At 38.8% G+C, this 25,545-nt stretch overlaps 1 protein-coding gene and 1 pseudogene across 16 annotated transcripts in view; both read left to right on the top strand.

Moving 5' to 3' along the window:
• The window catches only part of PARD3 (par-3 family cell polarity regulator), a 686,226-nt gene that overhangs the window by 142,171 nt on the left and 518,510 nt on the right, over positions 1 to 25,545 (top strand). The gene's annotated exons all lie outside the window — the stretch shown is intronic.
• LOC129077767 (protein kish-A-like) lies at positions 20,551 to 20,890 on the top strand (annotated as a pseudogene).

Here is a 25,545-nt window from a genome sequence, read left to right as displayed (position 1 = left end):
TCCTGTTGAGTTTCAATTTTTCTTAAATTTCAAGTGTTTCTTAACCAGCTCTGAATCCTGGTACATAACTGCATTTTAAATGAAGAATCATACAGCCTAGAGAAGTTTACTCTTTGTCTTCCCTCCTCCCCAAAACATACGAATTATCTTTCTGTATTCTTTGTCTTCCAGACTAACAGAGCTATTACATTCTGTGGGCTTAGAATAACCACTGTTTTCTTCACTATAAGAATGGTGAGGTGCAGTAAATGTTATGTGTATGTTATATGTATGTACACATAAATACAGATACATTTTTGCTGGTTTTTCAGTATGTAAAAAAATTTTAGATAATATATGGCTAGAATGTCTCCATTTCTGAGATTTGAGTATATTTCATGCCTGCAAACTTGATTATTTGATGTCCATAAAATGCTTTTGAATTTTTAGGAGAGATCACTTTATATTTTCTTACCTTAACTTTTTCTCTTCTCCTTATATTAATTTGTGTCAGGACTTTTCTCTCTTGCTTATTTCACATCCTTTCACCCCTCTCCCTGTTTGCTGTTTCTTTGGAAATGCTATGCGGGCAGCACCCACTAGAGGGCAGCACCACCGTGCCGCAGAAGTCTGTGTGGCTTTCTTTTCAGTTGGCAGGTGCGAGGGGCCCTTGTGAGAACAAAGCACATTATTACTGAAGGAAAAACCCCAGTGACACAGTATTGTAGTGAATTCACGTACACAATTGGGAAATTTTCAGAGTCTTGGTGACTGGTCTCCACCACAAGGCCTGATACTTATAATTAAAACTAATGCTTGTGGATGGGGGTGAGCTAAATGTTAGTGGATGCCTCATTGTGGAACTTCCAAAAAATCTGTGGCAGGCCTTTGATGGTGAGTTCTTTTTTATTGCTTGAATACTTATGAGACATAAAAATAAAGAGTTATTGGGAGAAAGCTTTCTCTGGCTTCATCTTTGTTTTTGAAAGGAATGGAAAATGCATGCAAATAAAAGCATGTGGATTATTTTGTCTGTCTTGCAAGAAACTTGCTTGTGGCACCTGAATGAATCCTTACTAACAGGTTTATTTTATTTATTGATTTCTGGAATAAAGCTGGCATAAAACTAACATTTAACTATTGAATTTTTGCAAAAGGGTTCAGCTATAGCATTAGGTTTGTTTTTTGTATCATTTGTGTAACTTGTGCTTAGCCTTTATCTTGATTTTTTTTTAAATTTATTTTTCAGTTACAGTTGACATTTAATATTATTTTGTATTAGTTTCAGGTGTATAGCATAGTGGCTTGACAATCATATACTCTACAAAGTGTTCTCCAGATTTTATCTTGATTTTAAGTTCCTTTCTCTTAGGTTTCATGCCTTATTTTCAATGTTCTCATTGCACAGTACAAGGTTTTGAATGTGATTAGGCTAGGCAAACATTTGCCTAATAGGTATTTGTAATATGAACAACTACAAAATTCCTCCACCCCCAGTTTTCATGTTTAACACACTTTTTCCAAACCCTGCCCTGCTGCTCCTGCCCGTGCCTGTCCATCACAGCTGCCACGCCAACCTGCCCACCTTTTCTTTATGTACTAACCCTCTGCTCTGGCATGCAGCAGAATTAATGCAGACATATCCCATTATGAAGTAAGTCAGTTGATTCTGCTAATTGGTTGACAGCGTTAGGCTTGATGGGAACTGGCACATTATTTTCAGCATCATTATTCCTTTGACTCTTGGTGAGATTTTTATTTTTTATTCTGCCTCGCAGAGGCACTTGTGCAGTAAGTGTCTCAGTTATTTGTCTCAAGCTTTCAAAGCCTCACCAGCGGTTTCCATAGGCTGGGTGGTGACAATAAGCACAGTGCCAGCAAGGAACAAGTGTCAGAGGACTGGGACCACCACCTAAGATCACTAGTGAAGGAGGTGTTGGCCACAGGTCCTGATGGAGGTGCGGGCTTTCGTGGAGTGGAGTGTGGGCCGACGTGGGCCTGGATAACTGAGATATGGAGACGCCAGTTCCAGTGGAGCGGTGGGGACGGATTGCATGTGGATGTCTAGGGGCCTCGGGCTGATCTTTGGTTGACCTTTGGCACATGCAGAGGCTTAGTTTATCATTCAGACAGAGTAAGAAAAATCTTTGGAGTTTTTTAAGTTTTTTAAAGAAGGACAAATTAAGTTAAGAAAAGTAATATGATGTGGTGTGGATGTGTATAGACTCTATACCCATCGGATCTGGGCTTTAGACTCCACTTTGCCACATGTCATCACACCAGTGACCTCAGGTAGTTCCAGAACCTTCCCAGACTTGCTCCACTGATCTGTCTACTCACACAGCTCATGTAAAGATTGTTACATTGTATTTATAAAAGCCCAGTACAGTAGTTGCTATATTTCAGCAGGTGTCTCAAGTTTGTTTTCTTTTCCAATCATCCTTTACAACTGAATTAATAGAAAAAATAAGAATGAAAACAGATATATTGACTGTTACCTACATGTTGGTTGACTGACCTCAAGGAATGAACAGTGTAGCAGACCTGCTGGATGTGCTTACGATAGTAGGTGATATAATTCCGGGCCTTGGCTCTGTACCAGGTACTGTTCTCGGAACTCCTAACCACTGTTAGCCTCAGTTTATCACTGAGGTCACATGGGACAGTCAGAAAGTGTTAAATAACTTTCTCGTGTTGGGAAAAGAAAAAGTCAGGACTCATGTCCATTCTCTGGCCCCAGTGCCTGAGCCTAGCCATCATGCCCAGGGCTTCTCACTCACACAGGCAGCCCAGAGCTCACCGTGGTAAAAATAGACTTACTAATACTTTCTGGGTACTACAACTCGAAATACTGTGCCTTTAGCTTTTTTTTTTTTTTTTTTTTTTTTTCCCAAATATAGTGAGTATAAGCAATGTGGTTGAATACAAGCACTCATGAGGGAGAAGTCTTTATTTAGTCCATGACACTTAAGCTTGAGCAAATCACGTCACACCTTTGGGCCTCTGCTCTTCTTGGTAGAGCAGTGTTTTAAATTGGGACATTGTTATCCTGGCTGGTGAGGCTCAGTGGATTAAATTGGGACATTGTTAAAGTATCTGAGCTGCTCTGGAACCACAATTAGGAGTGACTATTTGGGGACCTCATGGAGGAACCCATTTTTCCAGTGGATGTTGGACATTAAAGCAGCATTGTGTATGTTGCTTTAGAAATTCCATCTCAGCATGGCCTTCACCTTGTTCATATTCAGGATGTCACCTCTTTTCTTTCTGATGCCTTTTGGTACCAGCACTACAGCTTCAATCTTAAGTAGAAATTACCCAACAAATCAAAAAGGCTCCTAATTCTGGAAATGATATTTTGTGGCTTTCATTTTATTTGTGATATATTTGAAAGCACCAGCTTGGGCATATCTGTAAAAACAAAGCTTTTCTGAGTTACATTTGGAGTGTTTTTGCTCAGTATTTACTTGCTGTGCATGTGAGGAGACCTTCGGCCATGTTTTGTTTCTTCTTTTTAAATAGAACAAATCTTAAAAATCTTGCACTTGCTCTGCTCTCACATCTTTCTGTTCCTTTAAAACCTGAGGTGTTTTTATTTAAAATTATAAATGTAGCTCATGCTCATGGAAAGAGTAGTGTGTAAAGTAGAAAATAAGTAAAAATGCCTTTAATGTCACACCCCTTCACTCCGGGTGGGGGGAAAACACAATTATCTTTTTTTGAGGGGGGGCATCCTTCTGGAAACCTTTATATATATGTGAGCATTTTAAACACATCCACCCGTGTACAAATGTTTTCTACTGTACATAATGTTCTGCCAGTGCATCTTGGATATGTTTCTGCATCAACAGATATAGATTGACTTCATCTGTTAACAGCTCCTTAGTAATTAAGGGATAATTTCTCACAACTCCCCTATTATTTTTTTAGTTCCAAAACAAGATGCTTTGGATACATTCCCATGGTTCTTCCCATACCACTTCCTATTCTCTGTGCTCTTCCTATTCCGCTTCTTTTAGGGAGAGTTTTGTCTACCAACACCATCCACTTAGCATTTTGTAGTTTTCGATTACCTTTTAACCAGATGTTAGCCACTACCTTTTTTAACTAGAAAGGGGCAGGTCACAGAACTCGAGCTGGAACTAGACAGGCAGACGCATAGAATACGGAATTAGAGGGTCAGCATACACAGTTATAACCTTTTATTCAAAATCCCAGAACTGCAGCTTCCAACTCAGGAGAACTTCTGGGGATGATCATTCTGCCCAGTTGTTTGGTGAAGAAACTGGGCTCCCTTGTTAGAACTCCACTGCTTCCTGGGCTCTTTCCTGACTTGTCTGGCTACGGGGTTCTAGTTGCTGTTTAGATTTTTTAAATCCGCACCCAAGGATATGTTCATTGATTTTAGAGAGAGATGAAAAGAGAGAGAGAAAAGAAGAGAAACAGTGTGAAAGAGAAACATTGAGCAGTTGCCTCCCATACGTGCCCTGACGGGATTGAACCCACAACCTAGGTGAGCGTCCTTGACTGGGGATCAAAACCCACAACCTTTTTGGTGTATGAGATGATGCTCCAACCAACTGAGCCACCCGGCCAGGGCATCATTTAGATTTAATAGGGAGTAAAAAGATGCTCATACAGTCCATTAGAAAAATCATCATCAAAATTTTAACTCTCTCCTTATATTTGAACCACTGTAAATGGTATGTTTTGATGATATAGCTTGCTAGGTTTATTTTCTAGAACTCTGTGCTATCAACAGTTTGTGTATAATTAGTGTCCTTAGCTATTAACTGCAAGAGATTTTCATTTTCAAAATGTATACCTTTACCTAACCCATTTCTAATTTATCTCTAAATTAGGAGCAGCATTTCTGAGTTTCTTACCTGGTGTAAATACCATGGAAGCCGGTGTTGGTGGCATTATCTATGATTATCTGTGTCAAACTATGCATATCCCACTTACTTACTTTTGTTTCCTGTATGTTTTGTGTCAGCCCTGTAAAACCAAAGTTAATTTCTTTGCTATGTAAGCCTAAAGTACTTAGGGGTGTAGCAGCCTCTCAGCTTCCTCACATATGTGCTGGCTGTGATGGCTGCTTGGCACAGATTAATGGAGTTAGGTTCTGGGCGCGGGCAGTTGGGGACAGGAGGAGACCCAGGAAGTGAAATAAGTAAAGTCAGCAAAGAGCCAGTTGCTGTGGTCTTAACAGATGAATTTGTTTTAGTTTTTAGTTGGCAGCATTGTGAATTTTTAAGTCTGTCATGGATGTTTAAATAAATGTAAGTGCCTGCTTACTCCAAGCCAAAGACCAGTTCTGTGCTTTGTGAAGTCAGAGCAGTAGGATTTGTTCTGTGCTTTGGCAATTCCTCTAATGCTGTCGGTGTCAATTACCCGAGCAGACACTGGAGGAAGATAGAGCGGTGATCAAGTCCTCACTGACACCCTGCAAATAGAGAAAGGGTCTCAGGCCCCTAACCCTACCATCCATCCCCTCCTAAGGGTGAGGCTGACTGTGGGTTTGAGAAGGTTCTCTGTATACTTGTGCCTTGCCTCTCAACTTATGCTGATCAATATGCTTGCGTCGACATGATTTACCTTTTCAGGCCATATATGATTGTATTTTTGTGCCAAATTTAGAAGAAAACATGTTGGATTGATTGTTGGAGGGCAGCAGCGGAAGTTGGTCACATGGACATTTTGCTTCGGGTTATTCAGGCAGTTATGATAACTAGTGGATTTGTAATTTTGGGAAATAGATGTATTGGTTCACAGAAATCACTGTGTGTGCATGCGCAGGCATGTACACGCTTCTCCTGGTGCAGCCTTGCAGAGAGAGGCTGCATGTGGACAGAGGTGTCCAGGCTGGGCTGTGCCTGTGGCTGGTCCTGCACTTGGAGGTTGTGAACCAGGACATACGAGGGAGCAGCTGCCACTACTGGGGCCAAGGACAGCCTTGGCCAAGGAGCTGTGGCCGTGGGTCAAACCTTTATGAAGCTAAACAAGACCTGGGAATATAGGAAGAAGGGAGTTTATTTTCCCGGTTTTGGTGATTGGGGACCAGCATAGGGAATGGAAATATTTTTGTTTTCTAAAATCTTAAATTATCATTGCTGTGACTGTCATTTCAGATCTGTCCCATCTCCTCCCTTCCCACACTTTTCTAGTGTGATGGGCCAGCTGTTTAGGTACCTTATGTAGGAACTGCTCATGTATCTGTGGAATGCAGACCAAGTTCAGCTGAACACAGTGGGGACAGCTACTTGGACTCTCATGTATTTTATCTTATGTATTAGATGTTCAACTGAATATCTACATACTAAATATACTCAATATCAAAACATCCTCTATCTGTAGTATTTGCTTAATGAATAAATAAGCACAATGGACTACTGAGCTCAGGAAAAAGACAAATTAAAAAAATAGTCTTAAAATCACCTAATGGAAGCTGAGGGTATTGAATATTTTGGTGTTTGTTGTTTTAAAAAAGTCTTTAAATAGGGGGCATGATAACAAGATGAGGTGTTTTTTCTCAGGCATTTGAACTACTGGGTCTCTTTAAAGGGTCCCCAGTAATGCAGTGCAATATTAATTTTGATCACTCTTGTGCGTACGTATGATATGAGGGTAGCTGGGTCCCCTGAGGGCTTTCCTCCAGCAGATCCGGGGCAGTTTTCTTTCTGGGCCTGCAGTTAAGTAAATGCTCTGAGCAGCAGAACAAACATACTGCCATATCTGTGCTCCTGGACTTTAACTCATGGGGGTGGGAGGGACGGGGGAGAGAGAGAATTAAGGAGGGAAATCCCCCTTTGTGCTTTTGGATTCGTACTTTTATACATGCAGACTGAAAGACTTCCTCCGTTTTTTGGCAAGGGCTATAAAGAGAGATCACATTAGTATAACCTTTGCCTCCTAAGGTGTGGATGAGTGCCTTGTGGTTGGAATTTAATTTTAACAGGTTTTATCAAACTGCTAAAAGATATTGAAAATGTTTAATGCGAGAGTCCGGGGTGGTAAATCACACGCAGGCTTGTTAAAATAGATGTGCACAGTGTGTGGGTGCATGGAGCACGCGTTCCTGCCCAGGGACTTCTTGTGACTGCACCCGTCGGGCCTGCTACTCTCACCTCATAACTCTGAGAGAGGAGATGGCTGGTACAGCCCTACTGAAGGAGGGATTTCACTCCCCTCCTCTCCTTTTGGGGCAAGGTTAAAAGACCTGTTCTTTTATCCGTGTGGGTCACCTGGCTTTTCGCAGGGATTTAAAAAAATTATATTTGAAGTACATAGGTAAATAATATGTCATTGAATGTTGGCTTGTGAACACTACCACCTGCGATGCATTTCTCTTTCTAGTTCTTCACTTTTTCCTTCCCTTTTAGCTTGTTTTTGTTGTCCTCTAATTTCTCACTGTCTTTTTTGCCAAGATTGTATGTTTAGGACGCTGTACGGCCCCTTTCTCTTGTCTGAGTGCTCTGTACCCAGAAGGGCCTCTTTAGGGCAGGGCTCATTGTATCCCCCTCATTTAAATCGGGGTAGTGGACTGTGGCCCTTACGCCAGATCACACAGCCTCCCCGCCCCTGCCCTTCCTTCATGCACCCTGTGTGGTTGCTGTACACGGCCACAGCAGTGGCCATTGTGGAGTAGTGGTGACAGTGGCTACATGGCCTGTGAAGTCTCAGATACCTACTCTCTGGGCCTTTTGTAAAAAGAATTTGCCAACCCCTGACCTAAATCATTGCAGGTATTCAGTAATTATTGACTGAATTAATATACGCCACGTTTCCCAATCAAGTTTTACTTAATGTGGAAAGAAAGCCCCAGTCATTCCCTGGTGCTTGGGCCCCTTGTACGTCCTGTGTGTAGCAAAGATGCATCACAGTATGCAGTTGAGTTCAGTACACATGAATGTATGATCCCATTGCCTCATTACTATATGCAAACATTGTGTGAACTCCTATGTAGTACTGCATAGTACCTCTCAAGAGGAAAGGGAAGAGTTGGGGAAAGAAGGTGCTGGATTTTGGGAAACATCCCCAAGTTGCATGAACTCTGCATTCAATGATCCTAAATCTTGGTTGTGCCAGTCTCTGGAGAGTTAGGCACTTAAGGGAAGGGCATGTGAGCTCCTATACCCTGTCCTGTCTGTGCTTCAGATTGAGAGGTGGTTTATGCCCAGGGAGAGAGCTGGCTAGTAAGTGTGCCCTCATTTTTACCTGAAATCAATGATCTTATTTCCCACGTGAAACTTAAACACTTTCGAAGTGCTCATAGATGTCCTTTTAGTTTTATAGGGATGCTGAAACAAAGGGCCAAGAATTGGGTGGCCTAAACAACAGAAATTCATTGTCTCACAATTGTAGAGGGCAGAAGTGTGAAATCAAGGCATTGGCAGGGTCCTGCTCCCCCCCGGAGGCTCTAGAGAGGATTACCCCATGCCTCTTTCAGCTTCTGGTAGCCCCACGTGTTTCTTGGCTTGTAGGTACATCACTCCAGTTCTCCATCCCTTCACATGGTGTTTTCTCTGTGTGTCTTCCCATTATTTTTCCCTCCTTGTATATCTCTGTGTTCAGATTTCCCCCTTGAATAAGGATACCAGTCATATTGAATTAGGCCCCACACTTGTGACCTCATTTTAACATAGTTACCTTCGTAAAGTTCCTGGTTCCAACTAATGTGAGTCATGTTCTGAGGTACTAGGGCTTCAACCTCTATTTTTTGGGGGGAAACACAGTTCAGTGCATAATCCGTGAATATCTCAGATCAAAATAATTCAAAAGGGTGTTTGATGTCCAAGTGGAGTTTTATAAAACTATGGCAAATGGAAGGAAACATGTCATTCTTTGAGCCTAGACAGTCTTGGACATGATTGCTTAGGCTTTGTAAGTGGGCTCATATGTGGATTACATTAGTTATGACGTCTCTTTTTGAATGTGCACTTTCAGTCAGTCCTATTTTTGGATGTGCTTAGAAATAAGGAACTGTTTTTGAAAGCTTGCCCTGAAATTACAGTAAGCACAAGTATGTTTTATGTGAGGATCATAACTGTGTTCCTCTCATGTGTTTTGTCATTTTCTTGGCTAATTTTCAGGTGTTCATATCTAAATATGAGTTAAAGCCCTCAAAGCAGATAGAATTTTCTTCTTGATTTTATATTTCAGTCATAACATATATAATGCACACTCTGCGACGGGTTTTAGAGAATCTGTACTGCCAAATATAGAATTAAAAGTTAGTCACAAAATCATGTCTAAGTATATTGCTCCCTGTTTCTGTTTCCTTCCCCTGTCTTCCCTAGAAAGAGAGATTAAAAAGGACAAGCGTTACACTCATAGAGAAGACGAGAGTAAGAGAGATATAGACAGACAGAGAAGACACTTCCCCCGCAGAGAGAGGAGAAGGAGAAAGAAAGGAAGCAAAGACAAGGAGAGGGAGAGAGATCTCAAAAGGGTTGCCAGTGCACCTGCCATCCCACTCAATCAACATGTCTGAGAATATCACATGTATGTGAACCACTTCCCAAATTCAGAAAAGCGCACTAAGGCCTCCGTGGACTCGCAGTGGGTGTGCACTGCCAAGGACTGTCAACTCGGTGCAGTGTAACCCTTCGTGGCTCTCATGCATCTTTGTAGCCCAGAGATTAGGACCGTTGACATATGTTTGCTGAAGGCTGGTGACCCATGCCCCTGGTTTGAACCCTGAAAAGCTGATGTTCCCAGAAGGTGCTTTGGGCCTCTGCCAGGGGTGGGGTAATGCCACGTGGGAGACTTGTCCCAGCCTGGTGGAGTGTTGCTGTGCAGCCCTGGAACATGGTGCCTGGAGGTTGCAGTGCCCTGGTGGCCCTCACCTGTTTGTCAGAGTCAGGTGAGCAGCCCCTGCCCAGGGGGGTTTCTGAGTGCTTCCTTCCCAGAAAGGCCTGCACAGGGTGAAGTGCCAGCCTTCCAACCTCTTCTCTTGTCTCTGTCTACAGAGGGCCCAGAAGAGCAAGTGTAATGAAGACGTGTCTCTTTCCCAAGCTGCCCTTGCCAGCCTCACAGCTCCTGTCATCATAGGGTGGGTCTAGCTGACTTGTTGGCCTCTGTGCACACTTGTGACTTCCCAGAGGTCTCACCTGACTCTGGGGTGTCAGGGCTCACTCTGTTTCTGCTTTCGGTATACAAAGCAGCACTGTATATTCTAATTCTGTGGCTTTGAGCAGAAGTAAACCTGTCTTCACAGACTCTGCCCTTATTCACTACAGGTCCTTTCTTTTGTGCTTTCCACCCAGTTTCTTTTCAAAAAAGTTCTTCTTTCCTCACAGTTGTGTGACAGGGATCAAAATATAATGCTTATTATGTAAAAGCTGCAGCTTATATTCCAAATGTTAGTTTCCCAACGGAGAGAGCCTTTGAGCTTTTTACAAATGCTTTCCTGTCTAAAACAAGCAAAAGGGCACAGATATTACAAAGGGAAACACAGTCATGAAATGCACTTTCTCACGGAGGCTGTGCATTCGCATGGGAGGTGACAGAAAACATTGTGCAGACAGTTGCAGTGGGCACACGATTTTGGGCGAGTTCTGTGGGCCAGGCAGGGTGTGGCAGGCAGGGCAAGAAAGACACGTGAGTTTGGGCCAAGGTTGTCCAGCGGGCCTGATTGGAGGAGGTGGAGCACAGATTTGGGGGTTGAATGGACTGGGTTATTACTTTTGCTAAGATGGCCCATTTAAAATTTTTTCTGGTCCCTTTTGGTTAACTGTGGGAAGTGTAGTCTCTTAGTTTTCCTTTTAACCACTTGTTTTGTTAAGATGGTAGAACACCCTTGTTTTAGAGGTTTTAAATTCAAATGCCTTGTTTTTGATTAAAGGTGAAGATTTTAAGTTATTTAAAATTGAACATAATTAGGGGAAAAAGTTTCATAGCCTATTAAAAGATGCGTAGAAAATTCCCATTTTGGTTTAGTAGCACTGTTAAATAATGCATCTCTGGTGTGTGTCAGTAGTCATGCCTGGAGAAATCAGGTCTGCTATAAATAGATGTTGTCAGACGTGGTGAGACGCAGTTCCTTCATGGGTGGGAATGGCCTCCAGTGGTGTTCCGTGGCTCCTACTGTATGTGTTATCCACACGGGGCGTGAAAGTATCAATTTTCACTTTTGGGCTGTTGAAACTCAGTTTATATCCCCACATGCTTTTGTGTTTCAGTAGAGCACTTGGGGTCGATTTTTTGCTGTTATATTACTTTTCTTACTCTGCCTTCAGGGGCCAGAAACACAAGTTTCACTTGTGTCCTGTAACTCTTAAATTCTCATACATGGTTGAAAGGCCAGAAGACGACTACCAGCATAGTCCATTTGTCAGGAGAAAAGTAAATAAATGAAAAAGAAGTTACTGAAAAAGCTTATTTACACTCTTCCTCAGTGATCATTTTGGAGGATTATAAGAAACGATGCTAACGTGGAATATGCCCTGTGCACAAATTTCACACCCCAGGTAATGCTGTCCTGTCTTGTGGTTTCTTTGTCTAGCAAAATAATCTTGTTTTTCAAAAAGCTTTTTTTGGGGGAGGGCATGGTGTAAAGGAAACTAAACAGCTGACTGAAGTTTATCCAATACATTCATTCAACCGTAATTCAGTGTTTTTATGTAGTCCAATGAGGTTAATTATAATTGATTCCTTCTTTTACAGACAGGTACAAACTCATTTTTATCTCTTAAGTGACTTCAACACACACCCCCGCCCCGCTCCAGAAGGGGGAAAAACATTCTCTTCTGACAAATATCTAACTTACCTTTTTGTGACCACTTAAATAACTAGCTTTTGAGGTAAAAGTTAAAATGTAGAGTTATTTTCTGAAATTTCAAAGAGCAACATAATTTCCTTCTAAACATATAATTTTATTATTTGATATCCCTTTATTTAATTCATAATATTCAGAGGCTTTGAGTTTTAATTTAAAACAGCATTAGCCTGCACATTTAAAATAAATATTTACATACAAACTATGGAAAGCATACAGATCTGAAAAAATGAAGCTCTTCAGAATAAATGATGATCTTGGATTTTTGTTTCTGGAGTGTTTTCTAAATTAAGTTCTATAAAAGTATCTTTCCTTCCTTATGTCTCTCATAAATGTGCAATCCCACCCTCTTAGAGGAGTTCTATTCTTTGTTTTCAGCAAGGAGTATGATCAGATGTAATAGGACTTTGACTGGGGTGAAGTAAAGTTCTAACTGAAACAAGTGTAGGAATGGCCACCTTTTGAAGAACCTGGTTCTTCTACTGAATTTTATGAAATATATGGAAATTAAATAATGAATAAATAAATGATTGAGATTCATGTATTGATTGAGAACTCTCTTCACCTGGCACAGAATGTTATGTAAGCCTGTGTGCACTGTAGGTTGGATACTTCTTTTATCAACATGCATTTTAAATGAAAGTATTTTTAGGTTCATACCATGAAGTAAATAACGAAGAGAAAAGTCTGATGTAAAAAATAATAACTCTGTGCACAATATGATTGTATTTGTCCTTATTGTAATAGCCTGTCACAAAAACTTCTAGAAAATACACACATGATATGTGCTTCTTTAGAAAGTAGAGTGTTTAAGTTCAAGTTAATATAAAGTTTGTATGCAGAGGTGGGAAGGTAGAGGGTCTATTCAAAGGTATGGAGTGAGATAGCACTCCACACTATGTTGGGGTGCTCTCTCAGGGGTCCTCAGGTGTATTTTAGAGCTTCTAAGAATGTAGAAGTATGTCATGCCTCTAGTGTGAAATGTTGGAAACTACTAATTCTTCAATATGTCTTGCTACATGAAATTTCCTTATGTGCAAACCTTAGAATAGAGCATTCATTCTTCTTCTGCCATGTCTGTCCAAAGGTTTCCCACCAATGTGTCATTGCCGAGGGAAGGCCGAGATCCTGTAATGCCCTGGCCTGTGTGGGTAAATGTGTGCCATCCCTGATACTGCAGCAGCATTTCCACACCGTGCTCACTGAGTTGCCAGGGAAGTTGTAGGTGACTTGGCTGGGGAATAACTTGAAAAATGCACATGGCAGTATGGTGATGTGAGTTTTTCCTCCCTCTTCTAAGATTTTAGTGCTTCTTACTTGTGTATTTCATAAGGAATGAGAGCTGGTTTATTGTTAGTGATTCAACTTTGAATCAGAAATTTCCCACTTGTCTTTTAGGCTTTTGAATCTGTTAAATTACAAAGTGTCCTGTAATTGCAAGTTTTATTTGTAAAAGTTTTAAGCTGATAATGTGCAAGCAGAACAGAAAGGGAGAAAGAAATTGGGTTTCAAGATTGATATAATGCTCAGTCCCAATTTCATTTTACTGTTTAATTCATCAAATAGCCTCATTGTTTTCTTTGATTGTCTTATTAAATTATATGCATTCCAAATTAAAGGACAAATTTATGCTAATGTTGATTATAGTGTGTTTTTATATGAGAGTTCTCTGAAAGAGTTTGTTTGCAAAATGAGTTCTTCTGGTTCAGGCAGTGAAATGGAGGAAGAGAGGAAACTTCTATTTCACAAGTTACAGGACCGATAAGAAAGCCTTTGAGGGAGAGTTGGCCAGTGGTTCACCTTATATATTGCCGTGGCATTGAGGTACATGCCCTGTCATTGAGTATGAAGGGAAAGGTGTATGTGGTGCAAGTGGGTTAGAAAGTGAATGCCTCTGTCACGCAAAATGTCGAGGAGGTGAAAAATGGTGCATTTTTAGATATAAAGAAGTTGATGTTTTGGAGATCCAATCGGAAATAGTCAATTAGGGTGATAACACAGCTAAGAAGACATTTGAAGTTTTGAAATGTCATGTATTTTGAGCTGTCTCATCTCTTGATGTAAACATACATTCGGTTCATTTTGGGTCTTTTCTTTTTTGGGTCCATTTTCTTTTAAAATGGGATCATGAGCATTTACTAGAATTGTATTCTTCCTTTTCTGCAATGTTGTTTTTTCATTTCTACACTAATTGTGACTTATTTTGTCACTGTTTTGGAAGTGTTCTTACATGCTGGCCTTATTGGTGCAAGATGTCACCAAGAGTTGAGAAAAGCTATTTTTAGTGGGGTGGAAAATGAAAGTATATCAATTTTTAAAGACGTCACTGAATTTTGAAACAAAGCTAAGAATTTCTAAAAAGCTTGGACATTTGTGCATTCTAGAATGTTGGGATGTCTTAGGTCAAAATGCTTTGGATTTTATTCAGGTTCTTTGTTCATAGGTCATTGTTAGCAAGTCACCATTGAATGCTTAATAAATAAATAAAATTGTTAAGTTTTTAACATTTTAAAATAAAGATTAGGAAATCTGAATTTCAGAGAAAGTAATAGAGGAGTTGTGCTCTTTTTTTTTAAGTGCTAGGGTTATGGTTTACAAAGGTCATAGTTTTGAGAGTTCTCTGTTGTTATAATAATAGAATTTTTTGCAGCAGAGAATATAGGTGAGTAGCAATATTTAGAGAGAGGCCAAAGCTAAAAGTTTAAAATGTTTTCCTTTTTAAGAAAATTTCAAACTAAATTGTGTTTCTCTACGAAGTAAAAAGAAAAAGTTAAAAATAAAACTTTAAAGATATAATTTTGATTTCTTCAGGTTCTCTGTGTCCCTGGAATATAGTCCTTTATTCTTTGATGGTAACTGTCTCTTCTGAGCTTAAATTTACAAAACTGGTCCTACCCAGTTCCAGGTGTGTGAAGCAATTAGTTGATTGTGGTCTATTGGGTCAGATTGCTAGATTATTTAGAGACACATTGAAATATACGTGGTCTGGCACAAATAATCCCCCCTTTAAAAAAAAAAAAGAACAAAATCTTTTATTATAAAATCATAAGCATATAACCCTGTAACATGACAATATCACACTCAGGCACACCATATGACATTTTAGGTGAAATGTTCAAATTAAAACTAAATTATTACACCCATATTATTATTACTTACCAGTCCCACTCAAGCAGGTGTTACTTCTGCCACTCCCTGTACTTTAAAAACTCTCTTTGAAAAAAATTATGTAAAAATGTCAACGGGTATTGAAATGTTTTATATATAAGATACTATATTTTTAGTATGATTTAAGGAAAGAAATGATCTGGGTACAATTTGATAATCTGTTAATAAATACTATCCTCTTAGTTTTGTTACTGTGTGCAGTACACTTTTTATTTTTATTTTTTTGATCTCACCCTGATTTTCTTTGAATTTTATAGTTTTTTATTACCTTTTCTCTTACCTTCTGACTACTCATTGTCAGAGGACTTGATATTCTGAAGTTTGCTGTCTCCAGAGCTTCAGCTCCTACTGCCTCCTTCAGAGCCAGTTCTGAAAAAATTTGCAGCGGCTCCTGCGCCTTCCTCAGAGAGTGAGTCCTCTGTTCCAGGCAGTGGAACCAAAGGAGAAAGAGGCCATGAACTCAAATGACTTAACATTGGTTGACTTAAAATACCAGGAGCACTGCGTCCAAGAAGAAATAGATTTTAAAGAAGAACATTTTTTTCTTTCCTCCAAATTTAGCTGTTTGCCTCTGAAAAGCTAGATCCAGCATGTAAACGTACACATACCAGTATGTGTGAGTGAAGTGTGCATGTTCTTAGTTTTCTGTGTTTATACACTTTTCCTATAAGGATTGCCTTGTAGTATATCCTTAGTGATATTGTAGTTTTAGTAACTACATTCATACAAGAGTCTGGTGACCAGTGGAGCTTGACATTTTAAATCTGCAGCTTGGGATATAACATAAAGCATATTTAAAATAAAAAATTAACAAAGCTTCTGGAAAAGGATGCAAAATGGTTTCCGCACATTGCTATGAATGGTTCTTCCATGAACTTGGAACTCCAGAAACTTGGACGCTGATCCCAGGAGAATATTGGACTGAAAATGATTTTTAAACCTTTTTTTTAAAAAACAATTCTACAGGAAATGAATTAGTTTGCCCTTTCCTGTGGTGCCGTATTGTCTGAATTTTATTTCTGTTCTTATAATAGGCAGAAAAAATAAGGCTACTCGTTTGCTAATCCTCTGGATGCTTTGTGGTACTGTGCTGTGGGGTTGAATAATTATGATTAATCGTAAGCTGGACCATGTGCATTTCAGAGAGTAGATTGTAATTAAATGAAATCAAATGATTTTCATGTTGTGCTGCTGGTATGTATTTATGATACATAGCTCTGTTATTCCTACAAGATATACTCTGTAATTGCACAGAGCTAGAATTTTAAGTGATAAAATTCTTTTGGACTGCTTTCTAATGAAAATGAGGTTTATATTTATTTATATTCCACAGACTAGATCTAAGAAAGGTGAACACTAACAGCTGAATCAAAGAGAAAGCAGGTGGTCAATAGCACACCTGTGTACACAGTTTAATCAGAGTGCATGTTGACTTCCTTATGTATTGTTCATTTTACATGTTGTGTTTTTATTTTTTTAATAAAAGTGCAAAAATAAATTTACGCTAATGATTTAAAATACTTGCAGAGATTGATCAGTCATGGGTTGGTTCTGAGCATGCCTTTAAATTAAGAAAAAAAGTTATGTGTTGGACTTTGTTATACATACTTATTAATATTTGTACTGGAAGTATTTTTGGTTGATTTATTGCACCTGTGTGGGTTTAAGGTTTTGTATAGCTGCTTGGAAATTAAATACATTAACTTAAAGAAGTTTTTTTATTAGCCTGAATTAGCTTTATTATTTATTTAATTTATTTTGTAATTATGCTATTACAGTTGTCCCTGTTTCTTTCTGACTAATGGGGAGAATATGGATATAATTAAGGATATTGGGGTATATTTAAAAAAGGATTTTGTATGTTAAAATTGTTTTTAATTTTATTTTTTTAATGCATTTTAAACATAGCTGTAGAACACTTGGGCCTATACATACAATTACATACACGTGTTTCTTATACCCATGTTCATATGTAGTTTACAGAGTATATTTATAGATGCATACTATATTTGAACTACTTTATTGTAAATGTTGGGCATTAAATTTGTATTCCACCTTCATGTACATGGATTAAAATGAATTTTATCAGTTTTTAGTCCCCTCCGTCCTATTTCAATATGAAAATCTGTGTATGGAACCTCAGGAGTGGTGGGATTCTCTTGGTCTGTTCAAGATCCAGATTTTATTCAGGACCACCTATAATTTTATTATGATTTGCCTTCTTAGAAGTTCATAAGGAAGGAATTCTGAAAATGGTATTAATCTTGTGATTTGTCTGGTCATACAGTCACCAGGGAAGGGATGCTTGCTCCCCCTCAAGGTAGAAACCAGGAGAGGAGGCCAAACAGATTCAAAACAGGTGTGCTGAAAACGAGGTGGAGAGAAAGGGGAGGGCGCTGGAGCTTGATGAATGCAAACAGTTGTGTTCCTGGGACCGCGGCTGGGGTCAGGCTGTATAGAGCTGGGTTCTTCACCAGGAGCTGGTGGCAGTGTCAGTTTCTTGGCTTTTGAGGTTCCTGCCCTAGGCGGGTGTCCGAGGCACAGGCACAGGGAGAAGCTCTCTGGGAAGTGCCTGAAGAGAAACTTTAAACTTATCCAAGGAGAGGCATAAACAAAATAAAGCAAAACAAAACGGAAGAGCATTCTCATCCATTTCAAATATTTGAAATTAAATGTGATAGGGCACTAGGAAAACCTAGAATTACCCCCTTATGTTTCTTTTCCTTGCCTTGCACAGGACAGGAGTCCACTGTGCCACTTTTCGTGGTGTGGTTTTACTCCAGTTCTGTCTTTCAGTTTTGTTCAGACAATGCTTCTGTAAGCATTATGCTTTCTTGTAAAATATTTTTGTTATTTCTGCAGAAATTTAACATTTGACTAGCGTATTTGTTTTCCATTTTTATTTTGAGGACTACAGTTATATAACAGTAGACTAACTTAGCTGTTAGGCAAGGCTACGTTTTTAAAATACCTACTCTAAGGTACAAAATTGTGATGGAAAACATTAATACTTTTATTACCTGTGTTTTATAAGTAACTAGTAAACACAGAATACCTCTGAAAACATAATTAATTTTCCCAGTCACAACAGAATTTTTTAATGCGAGCATCATAAGGAATGTAAAAATAAACTAGTCTTCATTCTGCCTAATTCTAGAATCATGATTTTCTTCCATTTTAGGAATAAATAAGTTTGTCAAGCATCATGAAACTATATTGATTTCAGCTCTCCTAAATTGTTTGGGGACTAGAATGTTTTTTAGCATCTAATTCTTTTTAAAAGAATAAAATCACATTTTTTTTTTTGGTCTTTGCATGAATGTATTTCCCTGGGTGCTGCTTACTTTCTAAAATCAGAAAGAGTTAAAAATCTCCAAATCTACTATCAACACACATATAACTTAGCTTAGTCAATTAAATTTGCAAATATAAATAAGCTATGGTATTTTCTAATTGTTCCATTGGGCAGCACAGTTTATGAAACCTAGAGTTACTTATATACAGTGTTTAGCAATTTCATTTTACTCAGAGTCAATAAAGATTATGAACTGAAACAAAACACAGTCAAAGAATAATTCCTAACATGACTAGCATAGTTCTAGGAACTCCATGGATATTTTTTAGCCAATGAACATAGTTCAACCATGATCATACTGATTTCTTAGAACTTTCCTCCTGTTCATTCTTTGTACAGACATGCTGTTTTCCCTTTGATGATGTAGCCCTTTTTGATATATTTGAGTGAGGCCCTCTAAGGCTGGATTCCTGCTAATATTGTCTGCATAATGATTTAGTTGTTTGAAGAGTGTCCTGTTCCCACAATGCCCAATCAGTTTTTGATGAGTTCTGCCCTTTTCTGTTCTTTTTCTCTCAGTGACACAATCTGACATGTATAGCATGTTAGTTGATGAAAGAGTTTGAAGAGGAGCCAGTGAGACAAACCAGACTCTTACTCAAGAGTGGCCTCATAATTTGCAAGACACAGTACAAAGTCAATGTGTGTACCCTTTGTTCATAAATCAAGAATTTCAAGACGTTGACCACAGAACTTAAACCAAGTGTGAGGCTCTGTGCTAGTGCACATGGATGGCCTGTACCCTGCTCCTATTCTCAGATAAATGAAAGCAACCCTCCCTGAATGCTTTGACTCTAGTCCTGGAGAGTAGATCGGGGTGGGGTTGACTTAGCTGTGTCCATTTTAAGTCTTGGGAGTTTTCCTTGCTAGTTCACCCCATGCCCTCCCACTGAGTGCAGAATGAGCTCTGAGGAGTGCCATGTGACACACAGAGAAATGGCTGAGAGGCACCCGAAGATGAATGCACCTTCTCCTTCCTTTTCTCAATATATTTGGAAAAGAAAAAGGATGAGAAAAACAGATATCACTTAGGATCAGTGCCATTCGGAATTGGTCATTTCCATTCATACTCCTTTTCCTCGCAATATTCAATTACTTTATTATTCATCTTTTTTTTTTTTTTTTAGCTGTTACATGTTAAAAATTACTGTTGTTAGCATAAAACCCATCACGTAAGTGTCGTCTTGGGAGTGCTCCCATCTTTATTATTTGTGCTATGACTCTGAGATGGTGTGTGGGTTTTAGCACATTTGCGTATTCCCTGGAGGATTGTTTGCAAATATGAGTTGCATGTGTTGTGAATTTATCTGTAAAATGATGGAATTTTTATGGTCATAATGTATGTGGAGTAATGACTGTGTGGGTGGGATACCTTGAGGCTTTGTGAATTTTGAAATCTGCAAAATGCAGAAAATTTGGTCCTGCCTTTCACAAAACTTAGATTGGCCCCCAAAGATTAAGCTTTGTGCCAAAGTACATTTGTCAAGTTTGTCTGTCATCTCTCTGGACAGGTCTATACATATTCCAGCTGTGTGAAGTTTGTCCTATTGACACTGTTAACTTTTATAGAAATGTAGCTCCTTTACCACCTAAGACCCACGAAAAATGAAGATAAATCTTGGAAAGTCATACTCTACAACATGCTAACTTGATGAAGGGAATTAAATAAGGCACATTTTCTCCACTTTTACCCTCTTCTTTCTCCTCCTCCTTTCTCTTGGTCACTCTTCCTGTTTGAGGCACCTATGTTCCCACTGTTTTACGCTCCCAAACCAAGCATATACTGTTAGACACTCTGCTCACATGTGTGGCTATGTATGATTTCTCCTATGAAAACAGGCAGAATGAATGAGAACTTATATTCATTTGTTGATTGACTGGTTAGTTTCATAACTCTCACAGAGGTCTGTTTCATTTAGGAACATGTGCTTCGCTTTTCTCTCTTTGCGAAACAAAAGTGTTGGGGGAAAGCCTAAAAGTCCAGATTCAGGACCGATTCTGAAAACTGGTATGTACCCTAATTCAAATTCATAAGAGCTTTACTAGGAGAAACTGATAGGGGAACTCAAGAGTTAAAAGATTTTAGCTTTAGTCATAGTTGATCAGCTTAAGTGATTAATGCATGTGGAAAGCTGTTATTCCAGAAACTGGAATACATAACCTAGAAACTCCAGGAATTTGATAGCAATTCAAAGTTTGTGCTCCAGGGGGTCTGCAACCCACGCATTTCTGACATAGGTAAGGAACTGTTGATTAACAGGAAGGGTGACATTGGTGGGGCCTCGCTGGCCTCACTCTGTCTGCCATTTTCAATTTTAAGAGTCTCTTGACTGTAATCTTCCTGCTTATATGTACCTGTACTTATATCCGATCCTTGGCACCCAGCCTCCAGGACAGAAATAAAACTGGATTGTAGGCTATATTTTGGAAATGCACCAGAATTGGTGACTGGAAGAGTCCTTATTTTGCACTATGCTGTATAGTGATGGCCTTCAGTATCCTCTTCATAGAGTAGCTTGGAAAAATACCTGAATTTAATTCCCAACAGATTTTAATATGAAAAGGGGACTTATCTGCATAAAATAATGGGAAGAATGGTTAACTTTATCTCTCAACATTGAAAGAGATAGATTTCCAGGTTCTATTTTCTATTTTGTTATTGGACCAATGTAATTAGGGTGTAACCATATAATATTCAAAGAGTTTGTAACAATCATTCTCAGTACTGTCACTACAGTATTGCATTCTGTAAATGTCATTTTGTTGTGTCCAAAACCAGTTTTTAGTGAGGTATCTCTAAGGCACATAGGACAAAAAAATTGGTAAATTACTCAAATTCCTTTCACTGTGATTTGGAAGTGAAATATCTTTATAAAATGAGATGGTATATTGGACTAGCTTTTTTGTTGAGAAAAATTTCAATTTGTATTGATAAAGATTACATATTTAATAATACTTGCTTTACCTATGGCTACACCATTTTGAGCATTATCCAAGGTACCTCTATTCTTAACGAACTCTGTAATTTTTTAAACTATTTAAAACAAGCCCGTGCGGTTCTAAGGAGGAAGGTAAATGAGATTTGACTCATGAGTAGTGTTGGGAAAATGTTCATATTTAACATAAAAGGGTTTAGAATAGCTAAGTGGCATAATAGTAGCCTCTACAGCTTCTCTGCTTAAATATGGATAAATGTCTTAAGCATAAATAACTGTCATTCTCTAAATAAAATTACATTCTTAAAATGAAAAAAACTTGCTTGTTGATCAACAAATAAAGAGGCACTAGGAAAATCACAGCAGGACTGCAGCTCTTATTTGATTAACCCTTTTTCCAAACCCTTTATACCTTTATTCTCATTATAAAAAGGTCAGCTTGAGATGAGATGTTAAGACTGTTTTTGAAGGTACATATTCTACCTTCTTAGATCACTGGCATCTGAATAAAGCACCAAAGAGTCAATCCTTTTCTCTACTAATTGGTTCTAGTAGTGACAGGCAGCCCACATGCTGACTTTTCTGGTTCATAGCTTACGTACAGGGGCAAAAGCAGCTGCTGCTCCCAGGGCTGGCCAGCCAGGAAGAATCCACACCCCTCCAGGACAGTGTCCCTTTGTATAGGGGGATAGTAGTAAAACCTTATGGTGGGTAGTCTCTAGACCACCAGAATGAACAATGCACTCCTAAGTTGACAGATAACATCAGGCAATTATCACACTCTATACGTTGATAAACCTCCTTCCTGGGGGCATGATGTTTACCTTTGGGCAGCATTCTGGTTTTCTGGGCAGTCAGCCAAGCCTGGGGCTGCAGAGGGTTAAACAGAGTCCAACATTTCCCAGACGCCTTTGCTGTGGGAGTCTTATTGCACCTAAAGTGAGTGCCCCTACAGAGGGAATCAACCCTTTTGATTTCAAGGTAACCCTTTTGGTGGGAAAACCAGGTGGTTTTTGAATTTACTGTTCTTAAAGGAGTCTGGGAGCAGACACACCTTTGACTGTCACCACCCTCCTGCAGGATTTGGGTGTAGAGGAGGGGCGGGCATATTGGACCCTTTCCCTTGTGCTTATTGTGCCCCTTGCTTGTTTTCTTTCATTCAGCTCAAAGCAGTGGCCTAAAGCATCTTGGCATCTGCCCACCTTTCTCTTTTTCCCATGATTCCACTTGTATATTTTATGCTCACTTTACATTTTATGTTTTCGTGTGTGTGTGTATTTTTATGTTTCCTTTCTCAGTTTCTTACCCTCACTCTGTCTACTTTCTATTTTGGTGGAATGGACAATTGCACCAAGAACATGAAAGAACATATAATTTACATACTTCTGGTTAGGAAGTCTTTGGCAAAGAAGTGAGTCATTGGGATCCTTCCCTCTTAGCTAATTGCTTTGGTAATTGAATAAGGTAATTCCTTTCCGAATTTTAAACTCTGATTGACTTGGGAGTCCCTTTCTCCAGACACAGGGGTGAAATCCCCAACCTGAAATGACTATCTACTTTTCAATGTGTTTCTTTACTGTTTGCTTTCAGTTTTTGTTATTTTGGGGGAAATAGGCAGAAGGGACAATCTTTGCAGATTAAACCCAGGCAAGTTAATTTTGTGTTTGGGCAAAGAGTACTAACCCCTGGGGCTCTTGGAATGTGTCAGGTCTTCTGCCAAAGGCAAGATGCCATTAAGGACAAAGATGAGCTCCTAAGCGGAACAAGGATGCAACTTTGTGAACACCAGAGCTGCAAAGCACTAGGCATGTGGTCTTTTCTAATTTAAACTTGCAGCCCACCAAGGCACAATTGCTTCACTGAAAAGCTGCCAGCAAACAGTCATTTTCAAAGTACAACATTTATTTTTCCGATCTCCTCCCTTAGGTCCCATATCCTCTGCATAATGTTAACACCCATTTGCTGCTCTATACTTGCCTATACTTACTTCTTTCCATTAATCTCTCTCTACTAAACTGTCTGTCACATTAAGGGATACAACATTTTGAAATTTAAAAACCACAGCACTACTATATGTCAACTCATTTTGACTACATCTAACCATTTTTAAGTACTACTGATCTGGGATGCATATTTTGCATGTTTTGAACTTCAGCTTCTTTTTCAGTTAATCATGGACATGTATGGACGGTTGAGGAGGCCTTTAAAAAATCAAAGTGTATACAGAGTGAAGGACTGAAGAATTTGTGTATGTTTATACGCCCATGAACCTGCTGCCCAGATTAAGAAACAGAACATTTCCTGTGCCCATTTTGCCAATGGGCAATCAGTACTTCTGATTCATCATACAGATTGAAGTGTCCTGTTCTTGAACTTAACAGAAATGGGATAAAACATTATACACCGTTTTGCTTCTGACTTCATTAGCTCATTACTATGTGAGATTTGTCCATGTTGTTGGGTGTAGTAGCATTTTATGTTGTATTTATTGTGTGGTTATGCCACAAGTTTTTCCTCTAGTACTGATGCACATTTGGATTGTTTCTAGTTTGGGGCCACTTCCAATCAGTAGTGTACCTAATGTATTTTGACACCAGCATAGATTGTTTTTACTCCATCCTACTATTCAACGAAATTACAGTGCAGAGATGGAGAAAAGAAATGGATGAATAGTTTTGAGCTATATTTAACTTCTTTTCTCAGAAAAGCAAACAAGGTACAATATTGGTCTTTTGCAGTAAGGAATAACAGCATGTGGTTTCTGTTTTTGAGACCTCTCCATTATGATCAATGACTTTGTCAAATTTTATGTTATAAGCCAGATTTGTCACTATATCTTTGTATATATTTCAAGAAAGGACACTTTTAAAATGTATTTTTAATTTTGAAAATTTTCTTTCATACACGGCAACAACCTCTATGTAAGTAATTAGTTAGGAAACTTCTTGAAGATAAGTTTGTCAGAGTCATAAAAATTCCATTTCATAGTAAGCTGTCAAAAAAATTGCAATATCTCTGATTCTTTGGGACTCATTCTTGTGAGTTTCAAATATCATCCTCACAGCTGAAAAATTTTAGGCAGGAAGAAAAGCCCAATAACCCACATAGTATGATGGAACTAAAATAACTCAAATTGTATTCCTTCATTATTGCAACCACTTTGCTATCATTTTTTAATTCAGATCCACTATCTAACTGAAAGAACATGTGGTGCAACAGGGATTGGAGAAACCAGCTATGTCTAGTACAAGCTTGAATGATACCCTACTGTGGGCACTTACTCAGAAGGAATATCAGTAGTTGGGTGCTTTGCCAGTGGACCATGGGCAAAGTGGGGCAACTCCTAACTGGAGTTTTCGGAATTCAGCTCCATGTAAAAACCATTGTTGACTAAAGCATAAGCAACAAAAATGTGCTAATTTGTATTTTAAATTAAAATTAACACTTGACAGTAACCATAATTATTATTTAAAACTTTAACCAAGAAAAGGATTTTTTTGGGCTTTATCATTGACACTGTTTGAAATTGCTAGATAGTGACCATAAAAAGGAGACTGACTTTTTAGTCTTTCTTTAAAAAATTGTTTTCAAGTTTTCCCCCCCAGTCTAGCCTTACTGTCTGTACCTGGGCAGACCATCCCTGCCCCCTCTCCGCAGCCTTTGTTCATGCTGCTGTTCTGAATGCATTTCCTGTGAACATTCTGGTGCATGTGGCTGCTCTTTCTTTCACACACCCAACACTTGACATTGCTTTTTCATTTTAGGCATTCTGCAAATTTTCTGTTAATAACAGCAGCTTTCTCTTCATTTCCAATCTTTATACTTTTTCTTTTATATGCCTGTTCCTTACTTACTTGCTAAGTAAGACCTTAACACAATGTTGACTACAAATGATGGCAGTGAGTGTGCTCTGTTTATGAATCTGGGGGAAAGCATCCTGTCTCTCACCATTAAAAATAAAGGCTTCTTCTTCTTCTTCTTTTTTAATCTTTTTTGTGGGTACCATTTATCACATTAAAAAAGTTCCAAGAAAGCCTTTTTATTAAAAAAAAACTAATTACAGTAAAGTTAAAACATGGTTTTATTGTATTTTTAAGAATTTATGATGGAAAAAGAATGTGTTTGAAGTATTGTAGACTTCAGCTTGAATTTTGGCTTTACTGTGTGTGATCTTAATTTTTGTACCTGTAAACTAGAAAAGTAATACAGCATAAAGCTATTAAAATTATTGAAGTATCAATAAGATAATGTACTGTGTGCCTAGGACTGTGCTTGTTATACAGGTAACTATTGTAAGCATTGTGTAACTATTGTGTATCCTTCCTTGT

This window comes from Pteronotus mesoamericanus, unplaced genomic scaffold (genome assembly GCF_021234165.1).
Source record: "Pteronotus mesoamericanus isolate MK-2021 breed Mesoamerican mustached bat unplaced genomic scaffold, CSHL_Meso_final contig_69, whole genome shotgun sequence".
NCBI lineage: Eukaryota > Metazoa > Chordata > Mammalia > Chiroptera > Mormoopidae > Pteronotus > Pteronotus mesoamericanus.
Note: the sequence above shows the minus strand (reverse complement) of the source record. Positions and strands in the feature narration are given on the sequence as shown.